At 44.0% G+C, this 19436-nt stretch overlaps 1 pseudogene; it reads right to left on the bottom strand.

The window, feature by feature from the left end:
• Positions 1-423: 423 nt before the first annotated feature.
• Positions 424-3614, bottom strand: LOC120640461 (annotated as a pseudogene).
• Positions 3615-19436: the final 15822 nt, after the last annotated feature.

Below are 19436 nucleotides of genomic sequence, written 5' to 3'. Positions count from 1 at the left end.
CATTTAGGTGATGCGGTTATGGCCATTAATTACAGATTTAATTGCACGTTTAATCGCACGATTAATTGCTGTCAACGGCAAAATAGCCATCACATCACACCGCGCCGCGCCGCGCCGCGCCGCGCCGCGCCGCGCCGCCCGTCCGGCCGGGCCGGGCCGTGGCCGTGGCCGTGGCCGTGGCCGTGGCCGTGGCCGTGGCCGCGAGGCGAGCGAGCGCGCGCGCGCGTGTGGTTCACCGTCCTCCTCTTACCGGCTTCACAAGTGGTGTACAAGAAGTCCACCTTTTAAGTCGGTTGAGATCCTCCTCAATTCCTGGTACGGAATTAAACATTGATTCCCTAGCATTAATAGTGGGCTTTAAATTCTTTTATTGCTTTAGAATAAATGGGCCAAGCCCATTACTCCAACAGGATGTGCATTCTCTCATTAACCCTAGGATAAGTGAAGACTTGTAAGTATGTTCCAAGAAAATCACAGACCAAGTTCTACAAGTTCAGTTTCAAACTCTAATGGGGATAGTGATTAGAAGAAGTTCCAGAGCATGCTACATTAAGGGCACGGATATGTATTCTGCGCATCATTCCCTCCACCGGTGACCGCAATCAGGGCTGCAGCACACAAAGAACAGGGTCATCCCCTCCTTCCCTCTTGCCGTAGCCTGAAAAAGATTAAAAAACAGCAACAGGTTTAATATTTTCTCAAAACATTCAAGCTATGGGAGAGGGTTATCGAGTACCGCCTAAGAAGAGTTACAAGTGTGACCCAAAATCAATTTGGGTTCATGCCTGGTAGGTCGACCATGGAGGTGATTTTCTTAATACGACAATTGATTGAGAGTTATAGGGAGCAGAAGAAGGATTTGCACATGGTCTTTATTGACCTCGAGAAGGCGTATAACAAAGTACCGAGAAATGTCATGGTGGGCCTTGGAGAAGCACAAAGTCCCAACTAAATACATTACCCTCATCAAGGATATGTACAAGGATGTGATGACGTTTGTCCAGACATGTGATGGCGACACCACTGACTTTCCTATTAACATAGCCCTACATCAGGGGTCAGCATTGAGCCCTTATTTATTTGCTTTGGTGATGGATGAGGTCACAAGGGACATACAAGGTGATATCTCTTGGTGTATGCTCTTTGCTGATGATGTGGTGCTAGTTGAAGAGAGTAGGGCAGGGGTTAATAGGAAATTAGAGCTGTGGAGACGTACGTTAGAGTCAAAAGGGTTCAGGCTTAGTAGGACCAAGACCGAGTACATGATGTGCGATTTCAGCGCGACTAGGCATGAGGGTGGAAATGTTAGTCTCGATGGGCAAGTGGTGGCCCAGAAAGATACTTTTCGGTATTTATGATCGATACTACAAAAGGATGGCGACATTGATGAAGATGTTAGGCATAGAATCTCAGCTGGCTGGTTGAAATGGCATCAAGCTTCTGGCGTCCTCTGTGACAGGAGGGTGCCACAAAAGCTAAAAGATAAGTTCTATAGAACAGCGATTCGCCAGGTGATGTTATACGGTACTGAATGTTGGCCTACAAAAAGGCGACATGTCCAGCAACTGAGTGTAGCAAAGATGCGAATGTTGTGGTGGTTTTGCGGGCACACAAGAAGGGATAGATTCCGAAACGAAGTTACTCAGGAAAAGGTAGGGGTGGCACTAATTGAGAAGAAACTTATCCAACATCGGTTGAGATGGTTTTGACATATCCAACGGAGGCCTCCTGAGGCGCCGGTGCGTAGTGGGGTTCTAAAACGTGTCGATAAGGTAAAGAGGGGTAGAGGTAGATCTAAACTGACTTGGGACGAGTCGATTAAGAGAGACCTTAAGGATTGGAATATCTCTGAAGAAGTAGCTTTGGATAGAAGCGCTTGGAGACTAGCTATCAACGTGTCTAAATCGTGACCTTTGTGTCTTTTGGGTTTCATCTCTAGCCTACCCCAATTCGTTTGGGACAAAAAGCTATGTTGTTGTTGTTGTATTCAAGCGGGATCAGTTAAATACAAACATCGCTCAACTTAAGATGCATTAGTTCTGAGGACTAGAGAATGAAACATGAACGGTACGCTCTAATGGCATTTAGTAGCATTAGTGCACAAAAGGGGGCCCTTATTCGGGCACATAACAATTATATCTTAAGGCCACGTTTTTTTGGGATCTGACTGCTGACTTGTTGCTTAAGACATGTTGATGTCAGGGATATAGATGAAGGCCTCAGCACGAGACAGAAATGGCAAAAAAAAAAATGAGGGGTGCAATATCCAACTGTAACGTTAACAAAGTGATGCATTTCGGCATACTGTTTTATTTAACAAGTCATTCAGATACCATCACATTGAAATGAGATGAGGCAAAACAAGAAGAAAAAAGACCTGGAAGAAAACAGCCTCTCCATGCCCACAGAGAGCACAGCGGACGGTCTTGGTTCTGGAAGAGTTGGGTCAGAAGCTACATCCTTCAAGACCTGTGTTCTCTCCCCAGCAGTGTGGTGCGCCTCGTTCCGATAGACGCAGTTTTTGTCAGAGACCACCTGAATCAAACAAGGATTAGTAATGTTATTCTTAACTTGTAGCCAGAAGAAAGGAAGTTTGAGGAATTGCAAATTCTTCAAATCCCCATTCATTTAAAGCAGAACAAAACCAACATTGAAAGACGTAGAGTACTAGAATTTTCAGTGCGTTTTTTCTTTCTGCAATGAGGACAGGTGCAGAATAAATAAAATAGAAGCAGGGATGAGTTTTTTGATAAACGCATAAGAATCATATTGCTGTTCCAGTTATGTTTAGCTTTTGCCCTGGATAGATGCAGTGCATGAGGGAATTCGGTAGCCAAAGGTTGCACTTAAGGATACATGGCATTGGTATGGCCAACATCCTAGAATTTGGGGAAAGGGGAACAACCAAGCCACGCCCATGAGCATTGTACTGCATCTCATTCCACCCAATCATGCAAGTTCTGTGCGAACAGCGAGAGTTAATTATTGGGGACAGACAGACTGGCAAAATAGCAGTAGCCATAGATACAATTCTCAATCAAAACGGGCAAGATGTAATATGTGTTTATGTAGATATCGGTCAAAGAGCATCCTTCGTGGCTCAAGTAGTAACTACTTTCCACGAAGAGGGGGCCATTCTTGCAGAAATGGACTGATGAGATGGTAACTTAACCTAGGGTATGTAGCAAGTAGATTGTTGGTGGAGCAAATATACAGGCTGACGAGTTGTACCTGGTGCTCGCAGTTGCGACATGCAAAGAAGAGGGTGCGCCTGTCCCTGTCCTCGGGGTACAGGATGTTGTTGCTGCACGTCCGTCCATCATTAGTTAATTAGAGAGAGAGAGAGAGAGAGGATCAATGTAGGAGGGGACATACCACTCGCGGCAAAACTTCATGGTACTTATGCTTGCAGAAGTAGCGTCTTCTTGAAGCCCTGAACAAAAACAAGAAGGATTTCAGATTGTCAAATGGTAGAAACCAAACAGCTAAACTTATCATGCATCCCTGAGGTGAATTACCATCAGATTATTCTTGCCACATTATAATACAAATCACAACACGCTGCCATGTCGAAGCCCAACTAGTGGATTCGACGATAATTAAAAAAAAATAGCTACACCTACAGTAGAGAAATAAACTTCTAAATCTATGAGTTTGCTTAAGATGCGGTATCTGATAATTAAAGGAAATATTTATCAATTTTACTGCATCTAGAAAGGGCAAAATTTTCCCTTACTACCACCTCCTCAGAATCCTGGCGTTTCATCCCCACTAAGGCACTAACTACTGCCTCAATATGCCAACAGTTGATTGAAGACATCAGGTTGCCGGTTACCTAGCCCCCATCAGTACTAGTCTTTGAGCAATGCTGCATATGTACTGATTTTTTTCATCATTATAAAAAATGGAACTGAGCTGATCCCCTGATATCGGTATCACAATCATCAGCTAAAAAAGGTGTGGCCAAATCGATCTGTCCTCGCTGAGAAAACCAACAAACAAAGAATCCAATCCGGTTTGGTAGTCTTCATGAGAAATGGTTTCAACTCCTACCTAAGACCTGACCGGTGAGATCACAACCTGGAACCGCCGCCTAGGACATCAGCCCAGAGAGGAGGCAGAGGAGGAAAGGAGCAGGACGGGCAGAAGCCGGAAGGGGAGAGGCACGGTCGCACGCAGCAGTACCTCCAACTCATGGATCGCTTGTCGGGGCGGGGAGAGAGAGAGGAACAGGGGCCTCCAAGGTGAGGGAACCGAAGAGGCGGGCGGGTGGGTGGTCGGAGGAGCGGGGCAGTGGCGGCGAATGGGAGAAGGGCCTACCGGGGGGGGGGGGGGGCACCGCCACAGGAATAGGAGTCGGTCACCAGTAGCGGACCCAGGAATTGAAACTAGGGTAGTCCTGGTAAAAAATATCAAAGCGTAATCTGATATAATCTAATAGCACTTCAGTAATAATATGATATATAATGATCAAATTTATAATAACATAAGTAAAAAGGTCGCATAACGCATTCAATTCAACAAATTAGTTCAGAATTTGAATATTTTACAATATAAAAAATTGCAACACCAATCAGATCTTATTACAATACCCGTCTAGTCTAATTCTTTTGCTTTACGTTTCCTCATGGCCATAAAAGTGTGAATTATGTCATCCCACTTATATTAGAGAAAATTTCACGCTCAATAAAAATGATCAAACAATCATTCAATAACTCATTACAAATGCGATTTCTCGTTTGATTCTTCACTAGAATCAATCCAGAAAATACTCTTCCCACAGTTACGATTGCCACTGGTAGAATCAATACCAATTTAAGATCAAGAACACCCTACCATAAAGATCATGTTTCTGTGTTTCAACAAGCTTAATAGACAGCTAACTAAGTGAGTTTAGGTATTGGAATATATCATCATCTCTCACATCATCAATATATGTATCAAGTTGGAGTTCAAGTTCCATCAATTGAGCACTTAGAAAAGTCTTTGGGATAAAAAGTCGCAAGTCGAAGTACTTTTTGTGCATCAAAAATAGCAAATGAATTGGAGGGATTCAAAGCCGACATGTTTCTAAAAAAGTACTTGCCAGTGAGCTCGAACGATTGGCTCGGGGCGGCGGGCGGCTGTGGCGCCGCCCGGGTGCGCGGGACGGCGGGAGGCGCAGGCGCGCCGGGTTTGACACGGCCACGTGCCTGCGCATGGGACCGGCGGGAGGCGCGCGCTCGCCCAGGTGCCCAGCAGGCAAGCAGCAGGCGGGCGCAGGGGCCGCGGGCGGCCGGGAGCAGTGCGGTAGCCGGCGGGATGCGCAGGTGGCAGCCGGCGGCGGGAGGCGCGGGTGGCGGACTGGTGGGGGGAGGCGCGGATTGCGGACTGGTGGCGGCCGCGGTTCCCTCGGGGTCGGGGAACCGGCCGAACGGGGAAGCCGAAGCAGAGGGCGGAGGCTGTAGGGGAGAGTGGGAGTTGGACTAAGGGAGACGTGATAAGTTCTTGAGCTCAGGGAGTTGTTGGGCCAAGTTTGGATCTTATTTTTGAACAACTAAAAAGTTTGAAAAAGTCCTATTTACCCCCTGAACTTATGGTCGAGTCCGAGTTTCCTCTCTGGACTCGAAAACCGTTAGAACTGGCTCCTCCGAGTCTTGATACCGGGTAACTTACCTCCCTGGCCGGGTTTGAAGGCTGTTTCATCCCATCTGGCGCCATGTCAACGCCACGCAACCTTTATGACGTGGCACGGGCCCACATGTCAGGTGCCACCGCACCAACACCCCCGCCGCCTTCCGCTGCCTATCCGATTCCCCATTCCCCTTTCTTTCCCAAACCCAAGAAGGAACAAATCAATCACTTCACAACTTTGTGGTGTCCCAAGGAGGAAGAAGAAGCATAGGGAAACCTTTCTACATCCAGCAAAACAGGGTTCCGAGGGTTCCTAGGGTTTGGGAAAGAAAGGGGAATGGGGAATCGGATAGGCAGTGGACGACGGCGGGGGTGTTGGTGTGGTGGCACCTGACACGTGGGCCCGTGCCATGTCATAAAGGCCGCGTGGCGTCGACGTGGCACCGGATGGGACGAAACAGTCTTCAAACCCGGCCATGGAGGTAAGTAACCCGGTATTAGGACTCGGAGGAGCCAGTTCGGACGGTTTTCGAGTCCAGGGAGGAAACTCGGACTCGGCCATAAGTTTAGGGGGGTAAATAGGACTTTTTCCAAAAAGTTTTTGAGTCAAAATTAAGGGTAGTTCTGAGCCTACCTAGACTACCTTTGGGCCCGCCATTGTCGGTCACAGTGACAGGTGTCAAGTGCGGCTTTTGTTTCCTCCGACCCCGGGGTCACGTTTTATTTACTCTTTTTTACTTTCCAAGTGGAAGGATGAGGGGTCACGTTTCGATGGATGATCCCATATGTGTAGGAGCATGTGCGTCGTTTTCTCCCCCTGGACGCCCTTCCGTCCCGACGAACTAATCACAGTCGACGCAAAAACCAAATAAAAACTAATCTCGACCTGAAGCCGATTAGAGATATCAGGTGGGCTCGGCCTCGGCTTCCAATCTGCTGTCACCATTGAACCAGACATTTTCCGCACCCGAATTTCATTTCATTTCACCACTTTTTTTTGACTAAATTTCATTTCATTACTAGAAAGCGATGAAATTATAAAATTCAGTCCGGCAAGAACGAGTTTTACGAAGAGAGATTAAAACGCCAGACATGCTTCGATGTTTTGCCGGAAGATATGAAAAAACGAGACTAGATTTGAGGGGGGCAACTTTTGTTGGCCGCCTCATTGCCTCAAGCGGTCAAGCCTAAAGTTTATTGTGTTTGATAAAAGTCTAAGTGCCGTATGGTTCGATTATTTTGGGGCACATGCTTGTTTGAGTTGCTCAATAAATGATTTGCATGTGAACAACTACTCTTTCCATTCTGAAATATAAGGTATTTTATTTTATCTTAAATTAAAATAATCTAAATTTGACCAAATATATAGAGAAGAATATTAACATCTAACACATCAAATAAGTAAATTATAAAAAAATATTTTATAATGGATCTAATTAATCTCATTTGACATTCACAATATTATTACTCTTTTTTATAAGCTTAGTTAAAGTTAGACTACTTTAACTTAGAACAAATTAAAATATTTTATAATTCAGGATGGAGGAAGTATTGGATTTATACAAAGCTAAAACTGCTTCGATACTAATGGTAACGGATAGATATATACAAAATCCTAGCTTCGGGGCGTTTGGTTGCTGGGCCAGCTTGGCCTCGCCTCGCCTGCACGAGCAAGCTGTCAAAAGCAAAGCAAAAAGCTTGTCGGCGTAGACCGCGAGGAACACTAGCCCCGAAACCAATCAACAGTTTTCTTGCTTTGCCAGGTAAAGTAAGGTGGCGCAAGGGATCCAAACGCGCCCTCGTTAATTAATTTAATATACTCTATACTCTATACAACGTGGAGAGGAAGCCCTCTCGGTGCTCCTCTCACCCGGTGTCGACACGTGCCGCTGCCGGAGGGGACGCCCGACGCGGGGCGTCCTTTTGCTGTCACCGCGTGCCGGGCCCACGGCGACTCGGCCCCGCCATCTCCACCGCCTCTCGCGCGTGTGGCCACAGGTGAGGCCCCCTTGACCCGCTTGAACCCTTTCAACCCAGCTTGACTGGGCGCCGCATCTTCTCCCTCCACTGGGAACCTCGCAGTCGTCGGAGGAGAGAGGAGCTCGGCGGCCGCATCCGGGCGCCAAGGAGGGGGCACAGTTGGGCGAGTGCCGCAGCCAGCCGTGGATACGGAGGGGCGGGTGGGGAGGGCCGGCAACGGCGTAGGTCATGGACGTGGAGGCGGAGGCGCCGGTTCCTGGATGAGGAGGCGGAGGCGCCGGTTCCTGGACGTGGCTCTCGGGGACGCCTCGCCCAAGCACGCGCGGTGACTGGCACCAGCAGTGCTTGGATCCGGCTGGGCGCGCCTGGATTCGGCCGCCGGCGCTTGGTCCAGCAGTGGCGCGGGGAGATCACGGGCGGGGAGGCCGGCGTGAGAGAGGAGGAAGAGAGGGAGGCCCGAATCCGCCTCGCGCAGCCGAGGAGCTCCGCCGCGAGGAGCTCCGCCGCGGTCGCCCCGGCTCCACCGCGAGAGAGGGTGCAGAGCCGGCCGTGCCCGCAGATCCGCCAAGCTCGAAGTGGCTGACCTTGAGGAGGCCTAGGTTGAGGCGGGCCTCCACCAGACCGCCGCCGCGCGCGGGCCTTCGTCGTGCTGCCGCCGTGCGCGGGCCTCGGCGCCGCCATGGCCGCCGCCATCGCCACGCTGCAGAGGGAGGAGGGAGCTCGAGGTCGGGAGGGAGAAGGGAGGGAGCTCTAGGCCGGGAGGAAGGAGGGAGGGAGCTGGAGGCTGGCGAGGGAAGAGGGCTGCGCTGACGGCCGGCCGGCCGCCGCCCTCCGCCGCCGGAGAGAGCCGAGGTGAGTGGATGGAGAGCCGGCGCGGCGAAGCGCGCTATTGGCCTAGTACTATACTAAAGTGCCAAGATTTGGGGCCTCCTCATGAGTCGCGGCCCCACGTGGGGTCCACGTACTTTTCATGCGGGTCCATATGGGATCCGCATACTGTTTAGATGGGACCTGCGTACTGTTTAGGTGGGACCCACATGGACCCCGCATAAACAGTACATGAGCCCCATGTGGGACCAACATACTATTTAATTGGGACCGCGCATAAAATATATTTAATTACTTTGTATATATGAAAATAATAAAATAATTTTGTATGTTACGTTTAAATGTGATAGCCCTACTATTTATTGGATTTTATTTTCTCTTCGTAAACTCGCAAAATATAATTGAATCATCCATTTATTTCTAATTTTATCTTTTTTTCTACCAAAATCAATAATTAGTGTAACTCAATCCATCAACTATAGCTACTAACATAAAAAATGAATTCCTACATGTACTATTTAACCACCACCCACGTGGGTTCTGCTTGCTATTCAGGTGGTACCCACATAGTATTCAGTTTGGATCCACCCACAAAATATATTTAATTATTAAACTCACAAAGTATAATTAAATCATCCATTCATTTCTAATCTTATCTTTTTTTCTTCCAAAATCAATAATTAGTGTAAGCCAATTCATTAACTATACCTACTAACATAAAAAAATTGAATTCCTACATGTACTATTTATGCAGGACGCACATGAGTCCTGCGTACTATTCAGGTGGTACTCATGTAGTATTCAGTTGGGATCCACCCACAAAATATATTTAATTATTTTCCATATATGAAAATAATATCCAGACTTCATATACTACGTTTACATGTGGTAGCCCCTACTACTTACTGGATTTTGATTTCACTTTGTAAACTTGCAAAACATAATTGAATCATCCATTGATTGCTAATTTTATCTTTTTTCCCTACCAAAGCCAGTAATTAACGTCAGACAATCTATCAACTATACCTACTACAAATTGCTAATCTTATCTTTTTCCCTACCAAAACCAATAATAAATGTAAGTCAATCCACCAACTGTACCTACTAATATAAAACAAAAAATTTCTAAGACAAAAGTATCCATACATTTAGCGAGCTCTGGGACTTTAAACTACTATGCATATCTAATGTAACTTTCAGATTTTATTCAATACATCAACATGTTGTTAAAATACATCAACATGATGTTGCTTCGACTACAACAAATGATAACATATTTTTATTATTGCTTTAGCTCAAACCTTTTGCTACAGGCGCGCATGGCGCGCAAACCTGGCTAGTCTCTCTCAATTTTTCCCAATTGGAGCTGGTTCCCCGCCGCCAGTGAGTGCGCCCCCGTCAAGTGTCGAGATAGCGGAGTAGAGGAGTGAATAGTTCGTTCTAAAATTTATTTTTTTTAAAACATAAAATATCACCGGCTAACTGAAATAAAAGCAGAATTAAACTAATCGATCTAGCCAAGACTACACCTCTTTATCTATTACTTGCACCATACAAAAGAATCTAATTGAGCAACTAAGGTATCGGGTTAGGTAGAACTCACTTAAACAAATCTAGTTGCAAGGCCATACAAACCTATGCACTAGTACTAAAGCAGAGGGAGCTCCTACTCATACTAGTATGCAAAAGCGCACAAAATCTAAGCACAACTAGTAGTTCTCAATAGCAAGGCTACACAAGCCAAACAAAAGGGCTCAAATTACTTAGCTAAACAAACTAAGCAAAGTAACTAACAAGGCTACACAAGCCAACTGGTTAAGCAAGAGAGTAACTACTTTATTACATAAGTAAACTAGTTACACAAGCAGTTCTAGTCACTAGCACAAGTAAATACAAGGTAGAGAAGGGAATTGCAAACCAACGGGATGAACAAGGTCGACACGGTGTTTTTTCTCCTGAGGTTCGGTGGTTTGCCAACCACTTAATCCCTATTGAGGCAAGCTCAAGGTTGCTGCCAGTCCTCTTGCTAGTGGTGACCCTCAAGTCACACTCTCCTACGTGAAGTGCTCACCACGAGCTTTAGCACTCGACCCGGCCGGACCAGTTGACGATCTTCGCACCTCGGTTCTACAAGAGTTGCTCTTTGCGTCTCCCGTAGGACGAGCACAATACCCACTACTGGAAAACGGGCCTTAGGTACTGGTTGAAGAAGGCCTTAGGTACCGGTTTCCCAACCGGCACCTGCAAACCGAGACCCTTGGCTCGGTTCTAGGATACCGGGTAACCTAGCTGGTGCCTTTGGCACCCATAGGTACCGGTTGGAAAAACCAACCGGTGCCTTTGAGGCTGCCACACTAACGCAAGCGTGCAGCCTCTTTGGTACCGGTTGGTTTTTCCAACCGGTACCAAAGAGTTTTCCCCGTTTATCCCAAATTTCTTTTTTATTTGTTTTGTTTATTCTGTGAGAATTGCTATGCGTACCCGATCGAGCTATACAGTACTATACGTATACGTCCATCGGTCGTGTTAGAGTTCAAAGAAATTAACTAAAAGTCAAAGTCAAGCATTTAGTTAAGTTAGCTAGCAATTACAATATATATACAAATATGTAAACAACAAAACATCATGTTTAAAAATATTTACAAATATACAAGTCATGTTTTTACTGCAGTTACTAATACCTAAAGAGTTTCAAGAGGACCCTCTATTGATGTGTCCGTCATGGAAGAACTCACCTCTAGGATCTAGGATCTCCTTCACAATGAATCCTACGAGCTGCTTGCACACGGCGTTAATCCGATCAACATGCAAAAATTCCATGTAGATTTGCGACATCTATCATTTTTGAAAAGATGGATATATATCAATTCACCATGTTAGTATAAATAATTGAACGGAGTTGAGAACGGTATGGACATACTCTGGCATCCTCCGAAGTTTCTCTCCCACATTCTACTAGACCATGCATGTAGTCACATACATATTACCCACACCAATCAGTTCCTTGTTGTTGTCTCGCACACTGTAAAAGAAATAAATCAGTTATTCTATATTTGTGTACGCCTATGCAGAACAATTGATATACTTAGAGAATTGGGCGCGACCCAACATACCGGAAAATCCATTCTAACATCCAATTGCGTCTTCCCTCAACCGATTGCTTTGTTCTTCTTTACAAATTGTTTCCACACCCTGTGTCGAAAATTTACTTGGATGTTGAATAATTGATGTAAAATTGAAAAGGATTCGATATGTGCACATTATACTTACCTGTTCAATGGGTCTAAGAAGTGTTGGATTGCAGACTGTGGGCACCTCATGGAGTCGAACACTGTAAGATTGCCGCTCTCCAAGCAAATTATGAGCAAAACCCAATGATAATTGCAGATATATACACAACCATATTAGACTTAGCATTTATTTAGGAATATAAAAGAGGTTTTACTCAACCAAGATTTACCCATAGTTGTAGGGTATCATTATATAAGATTTGTAATGTTGGCGCATCAGGGCATGGTACATGTTTTGACACGTCTCCTTGTAGTTGTCGTTAAGAGTTTTCTGGTTGATTATCAACGGCATCATGAAGCCCACCTGATGATGCCATCCTTCTTTTCGGCATCTTTGAAGCTCCATATTGAATGATAAAATACAAATTATGAAGTACACAGAGTTATTTACGTTAATGACAATCTAATTTTTTTTGATATTTACAGAACCCAAATGGTGATGATAGAGACGTCTAGGGCTTGTCGATGATATATGGCATGTAGATCTTCGAAGTAGACCCAGAAGTCGTCCTCCCCACGATAGAAATCATGGTCGCGATACTTAACTCCAAACATATTCATTTTTTCGTTGGACATGCGCATGTACCATCTGTGTAAATTGAACATCTGTGTGCCTAGTTTGATCTCGTCCTCCTCAGTGACAAGAGGTTTCCCAAGCTTGAATGGATGAGCAACAACTTCAGCAATTGGGATATCTGCCGTCCCCGCTGCCTGATCAAGCGTGAATCATGTTTCGTGAAGAAATTTCGCCTCTGCTTCATTTGGTTGCCTCCCCACCACGAGGGGCTCGAGTTGATTCTGTACTGAGCCAAGCTGAGGAATAGTCTTTCCACATTTCTTATTTTTTCTCTGCTGTTGTGCCTTTATCAGCGTGCGATCAAAGCCCGAGGGTAGTTGTTTCGGTCCTGGTGGGTTGTTCAAGCATGAGTAGACCTTGACTGCTATTTCTCGATCTACCGGTACCCTCTTCTCTTGGACTTTAGGTTTGAAATTTTCTTTCACCTCGCGATCCACTTCCTCGTCAAGTTCCTCTTGGGTCAACTCATAAGCTAATTTCTTCTTAGGGCCTATCTTCTTTTCAACCCTTTTCTGCTTCTTGTTTGTGGGTCCAGGCAGTGGGAGGGATGCTATCTTTTTCTTTCCTTTTCCTTCCGGTGGCGGAGGAGTTGGAGTACTATCGGCCCTCTGCTCAGGTGAGGGAGTTGGATCGCGATCAACATTACCATAGTCGAGCGGAGATTGTGCTGAGGGAGACGGATCCACGGGAGCCTTGTTGTTCATGGTCAATTTGATGTTGGCCTTGTGCCATAGAACAATCCCGTGTAGTGCGCCTCCCAACGTATTCTCTCCATCACCTCCAACAAAATTGAGCTCGAGATTCTCATTAATATGGGTCGGTTCAACTATCTGCTCGACTGTGACGGAGGCCTAGCCAGGGGGTATCGGCATTCCATGAATTGTACTAGCAGGATTCACGAGTAGGGCAGACCCGTGTGCTACCTGAACATATATATTCTTTACTCGCACATGGAGCTCGCATATTGTTGGAATGGTGATATCATCGACTGGGTACCTCTACTGCTCTGGTGTTGGTGCGTCAAGCTGGAGTTGCTCAGCTTGTACATCGGGCGCCGCCATGGATGCACAACTGCTGCATCGCTGATCGGCCGGGCTTATCACAACATCCGGCGCCTGCGGGACACCGGTGGTCCTTTGGCTCAGAGCCTACTGCACTGCCTGATTGACCCTTGCGTCCATCTGAGATTCAAGTGACGCAACTTTTTTATTCATCTCTTCTTGTATAGCACAAATTTTCTCATCCTGTTCAGCCTTGCACCTTCGATGGGTCTTATATGAGATATCTCCGGCCCAAGCAACTTTCCATGGGACCACGCCGATGCCGCGGGCTCGTCCAGGGTGTTCAAGATTCTTTAACACCCTGGTCAGTTCATCGTTCTCCCTTTGAGGCTGGAATGTTCCTTGTTTTGCCTCATCTATTGCTGTGACCAGATCGCGGCCACTTCTTCCGTATTCCCAGGCATGACTAAAGTTCCATCCGTTGGGTTGAGTGTCACACTGTTAGCAAATAACCACCACTTCGATCTATCCGGCCATTCCCAAGTCGCCGGCCAGATGCCTCTATCCATAAGGTCTTGTTCCATCTTCTTCCATTTCTTTACTACCTTCTTGTACCCACCTGCCCCAAGGTGGTGGCTGTACTTTTTGATTCCCGCATTCCTTTTAGCCTGTTCAGATTTTTCTTGTGCTTCCTTAGATAGCTTGTACTATTTGAAGTCCTCCCAGTAAGGTTTAACTTGAGTAAAATCGTTCCAGTCCGGTTCCTTATCCTTCTTGATGTAATTAGAGAACAACTTTTTCTTGAATGTTGCAAATGCAAGGGCCATCTTCTTCAAGGCACACTGCTTCACAAGTTCTTCATTGACTCCTTCCGGAAATGTGAACATATCCTTCAGTTCTGTCCACAGCATTTCCATCTGGTGTGGAGGCACAGCGTGTTGTTGTTCTTCTGGATTGCTCGATTTCTAGAGTCTTGTGGTGATCGGAATTCTTGTCCGAACAACAACCCCACATTGTGCGACAAACTTGGTGCTAGTAGCCTCTGGAGGACATGGACAGCCCTCTGCGTCCACTTCAGTGACGACCTGTCTTCCCTCAAGTTTTTTGGTCGGACGGCGTCTCCCTTTCGACTTCGATGCAGAGCACGACTAAATGTAACAAAAGATATATTAATAAATGCCATGATACTGGAACGTAAAGAGCATGACTTCGACGCATAATTAAGATACGTACGGGAATGGGCTGCTGAGCGGGCGTCGGGGTGAAGTCATCATCCCCGTCACTGCCATCTCCAGACATATTCAGGAATGAATCGGCTGTGCGGGTCTCTTCGGCACCGAATTGTTCAGCGGCGTTGACCCTTGTATCTTCATTTATAGCATCCATCATGTACTCTGTGGCGGTCTCCTCATCATATGGATCCATTGTTAACTGAAACCCTATGTGTCAATTAGTGTTAGTGTTGGTATTGTTAGTGTGAGAGAGAGAGAGAGAGAGAGTGTGTGTGTGTGTGTGTGTGTGAGAGAGAGTGTGTGAGTGTTAGTGTGTGTGTGAGAGTGTGTTGTGTGAGTGTTAGTGTGTGTGTGTGAGTATGAGTGTTAGTGTGTGTGTGTGTGAGAGAGAGAGAGTGTGTGTGTGTGAGTGTTAGTGTGTGTGTGAGAGAGAGAGAGAGTGTGTGTGTTAGTAACGCGTTAGGGGGCCGCACTCTAAATTTAAAGCGTCGAGGTGTTCGAGCTCGAGAATTAATTTAAATCAATCAAAATTACACATGGAATACATGTAATGAGTTACAGAGGAGCTTGATAAATTAAAGTCTTTGAATACATGTCCATTTACAATAAATTTAAGTATTTAAATATATGTATATTTACAATAAATTGAAGTCTTTGAATACATGTCCATTTACAATAAATTTAAGTTTTTAAATACATGTATATTTACAATAAATTGAAGGCTTCGAATACATGTCCATTTATAATAAATTTAAGTCTTTAAATACATGTATATTTACAATAAATTGAAGTCTTTGAATACATGCCCATTTATAATAAATTTAAGTCTTTAAATACATGTATATTTACAATAAATTGAAGTCTTTGAATACATGTACATCTAAATTACACTTGTAAAAAAGTAACAAATAATTGACATTGACATGTACATTATTCACTGCAAATATTAAATAGAAATTATTTCTTTTTCATTATACTAAATTCTCTACATTCTCTCTATCTAAATTCTTCTCTCTATACTAAATTATTCACTATATAATTAAATATGTAACACCCAAGATGAATAAAGGGCAAAATATGCTTTCTACATGAGAATACATAAAGTTGATATCTAAAATGAAACGTTTTGATTCGTTGCTCGAATGGACGAACGGACACTGTGGTTGTGTAGAGATCGTTGAGTACTTTCCGTTTGACTATCTACAGTACTCTCCCCCTCCTCCTGCCAACCCTAAAGCCGTCGCCCCCTACCTGCGCCGCCACCCCTTTTGCCGTGGAAACAAAGGAGAGAAGAGGGAGAGGAAGAGAAGAGAAGAGAAGAGAAGAGAAGGGAAACTAGGGCACGTCTTCGTCGATCCTCTTCAAAAACCAGTTGGGATTCCTTTTCTCTTTCCGTTTTCCCCATCTCCATGGCTTTTCCTCGCTGTTCATGGTGGCATACCTTGTGTGGTGTAGTGCAGCGAGGTTAGATGCAAGAAAGTAGGGGAAACGGAGTGGAATCGCCGTAATTGTCGTCGTCATCGTCTTCGCCCTTGTTGTTTGCACGGGGCACCTCTGGGTGAGACATGCCCTTGCTTTAGAACATGTTTCCCCCCTAGTTTTAGAAGTTTTTAGCTCTTGGGATTAGCGGTGTTAGTCGCCTTTTGGACTACGATTAAGGTTTTGTCCTCGACGCTTCTCTCAGCACGCCATCAATCTGTGCAGTTTCTATTCGTGGCAGTTGTTTGTGTTCTTAATGATCTCAAAAAAATATCAAACCTTTATATGAGTTGGAGAAGAGTTAGATATCTTTCCATGGCCGTAGAGAACACCTCAATCGGATTTAAGATGAGGGAGAAACTAAGGTAATTTGACAGTTTTTCAGGCTCGTAATTCTGGGCAGTGTCTTTTAACCTGAAGTTTAGGAAATCTTAGTGGTGTTTTTGGACTTTATGGTAGTTAAAATAGTTGTAGATAATTTCATAATCTTTCCAGATTGGTAAAGATCATATCCATCCGAATTTTGGAGCTTCAGTTATGACTGTCTCAATAGAACTGTTCTGCAGAATCTATCAGAATGTCAGATTAAGGTTCACCTCGATTTTATCCAATGATAATGATTTTTCCTACACTTTTTTATAACTAGAAAGTTGTTGAATATGAAGTTATTTTTCTTGTGACAAAATATCATAATTTTTGTCCATCAGAATTAAAGATTCCAAAACAAGACAAGCAACAGTGCTGCTGTTTTCACTAGATTAGCATATCTTGATGTGAGGACGTTGGGTTCAGGCGTAGGATTACTTTACTCGATGTCTTTATTTTAAAGTGTACTTTCTTTGGTGCTGAGATATATTTGTGAATAGGTGGTGCACCTTCGGACCGTGCTTTTCTCATGTTCTTGATCTTCGTTGAAGGCAAGTAAACGTAGCGATGTGGTCTACTCGCTTTAACTTTGTTATTTGAATTGCCTCCATTAAATTTTAGAAGCTCACACTAGCCAGATAAGATCTGAATTTTGCTTTATTTGTGGGTTTATATGTTTATCCACTTGTGGCATTGCTCTTGGAGTTATAAATTTTGGAGGTATATGAAGTTCATGAACTGCAATCATACTTTTGCACTCTCATATTGAAGATGCATATGAAGAAACCATAGCCGGATTGGTGCGGTAAGTACTGGTATAGTAGCACACGTTTAGATATAGCAATGTGGTTGCAGCCCTCACTTCCTTGGGATTTGTGGGTAGAAGTGTAGTCATCCATTGTATTGCACCATAAGCATGTGCATTGAAGCATTCATAATGCATTGCACAATTTGCATATACATTGAAGCATCTTTATGAAGATCTCTACCTGAAGTTACATTGTCTCAGTTTGATGCTCTTTTATATGAATTATTAATCTAATGTTTAATCAAATTGTGATTTAAATAGCTTGGTTAAAGTAGTTTGCTTGCCGAGGTTTTTTCATAAACCTCACGCTTAATTTTCCCCTCATAGGTGCTTGAGCTTGGACGTTGCATGCTTGGGATGGGAGTAGCAGCACGTGTGCACACACTTATCAATTTTTGTTGAACCAATGTTTTATAATAAAATATTTGGATGTGGAGATTCTGATGTTGTTTCAAATTCTCTCGCGTGTTCAGTTTGTGAAATATTTATTTCACTCCAGTGAAATTTTGTTAATCTATCTAAACGATTTATGTTGCTTCCGCGTACTCTATTATGTTCTTATGCTGCAGTTTGGTAATTCTCCAGAGGATTATTGTGTTTTTTCTTCTATGGTGTTACAATTGGTATCAGAGCCTAGGTTATAGGTTCTAGGCTTAAGTTGTTATGATTTTTTTTGACCAACAATAAAACTTGACACACTTGCACGTGTTGTAATGGGAGTTTTTATATAAAAATGCAATTCCTTTCTTTGCTTTATCTTTGGATTGTGTTATTATTGTATTTATGTGTTGATGTTGTTTGCGCTATTATTTTAAATAGTCGTAAATATCTTTTCTTCAATGGTCTAAGAATTGGAGGCTTTTGTTGTTATCGTGGCCTGTAAGATCTAATAGGTTTTGAACCCTATAGAATAGATTAAGTTTGGCTTTGCAGATGGGTTGAGTGGAGGGCCCCCACAATGCCTCTCTGCTTTGCCAAGTGAGGTTGGCCGAGGGTTAGGTTGACCCAACTATTTATATTCAAAGAAAATGGTTCAATGATGGATGGATTGGCCACCATGCTGTGCATTGTAACTATTTTCTCTTGATATATCAAATGGGTGGGTCATTGTGTGCCTTGTCCTATAGATTGGAGTGGCGACGTTTTAGCAACCTTTGCATGGTGTAGGTTTCTTTCCACTATATTCAAAGTCTATCTTAGTGTTAGTCGTCAAGATAAGGTGATAACAGACTCAGTAGGAGTTTTGTGAGGTTATTGTTTAAGCCTAGTGTTGTGCTTGGTGATAGTCTGGACGCTTAATGTGACTTGAAGTCGCAGAGGCTTTGTGGCCTTGTTTGACTAGTCTTTGTGTTTTAGTGGTCTTGATGGCTGCAATAAGGATCTCAGTGGTTTTGTTTTATCATACCATAGTGGTCCAGATGATCTAATAGCAGAAGTGTGTCAAATGTTCTTCTATTCACATAGCTTAAATGACATTCTATAATATGGTGCAAGTGACAAATTTGTTAGGATGATGACTTATAATTGTTTTAGGCTAGTGCCTATAAGGACAATAGTTTCGGAGGATGTTTCATGGTGATTTTGTCATCCTTTATTGGGAACCTGCCATGATTCACACAATGTTTTAGAAATATGATGTTATGAAGCATAACCCTTATTGGTTGGTGTAGCATGGACATTCTAGAAGGCATCTACTAATGGAATAAAGATGTGACGCCGTGTTGGTGTGAGTCTACAAACATAGTTGTAGCTGACCTAGTGCTTATGGTTGTTTAATGATGCTCGTGTCAAGGGAAGCTCTAAGACATTCTTGCTTTGAAGAAGGAAATGTTGTGGTGTCACTTTGACGATTCTTCATGAGACTTAAATTCTCTAATTTCTCTCCTATAATCTCTGATGGATCGAGTGGATCTTAGAAAGTGAAGCTAACTCTTAGCTTAAAGTTTTAGGTTGTAGTGGAGGTACGAGTAGTTGTTCTAGGGTCTTTGATGAGAAGATTAAATAAAGTATTCCCAGTAAGTGGATTAATTGAAGCAAAGTTTTGATGTGAAGATGATAGACATGCTAATTGAAGTGTTTGGTATGTTTGCTATACCAAAATGGTTTGTTCCCTTGACAATGTGTGATCATGTGGTTGGAGCTGCAAGTGAAGAAAGTGTAATGTTTGAATAGTATTGTCCCAATGGATCCATATGCTCCTTAGTCTTTTCCTTGAAACTGGTAGCGAAGGAGGTCAAGTGATTTGACAATCGTCTATAGGAG

Source organism: Panicum virgatum, chromosome 7K (genome assembly GCF_016808335.1).
Source record: "Panicum virgatum strain AP13 chromosome 7K, P.virgatum_v5, whole genome shotgun sequence".
In the NCBI taxonomy this organism is placed as follows: Eukaryota; Viridiplantae; Streptophyta; class Magnoliopsida; order Poales; family Poaceae; genus Panicum; species Panicum virgatum.
The sequence above is the reverse complement of the archived record's forward strand: the minus strand, read 5'-3'. Positions and strand labels throughout refer to the sequence as shown.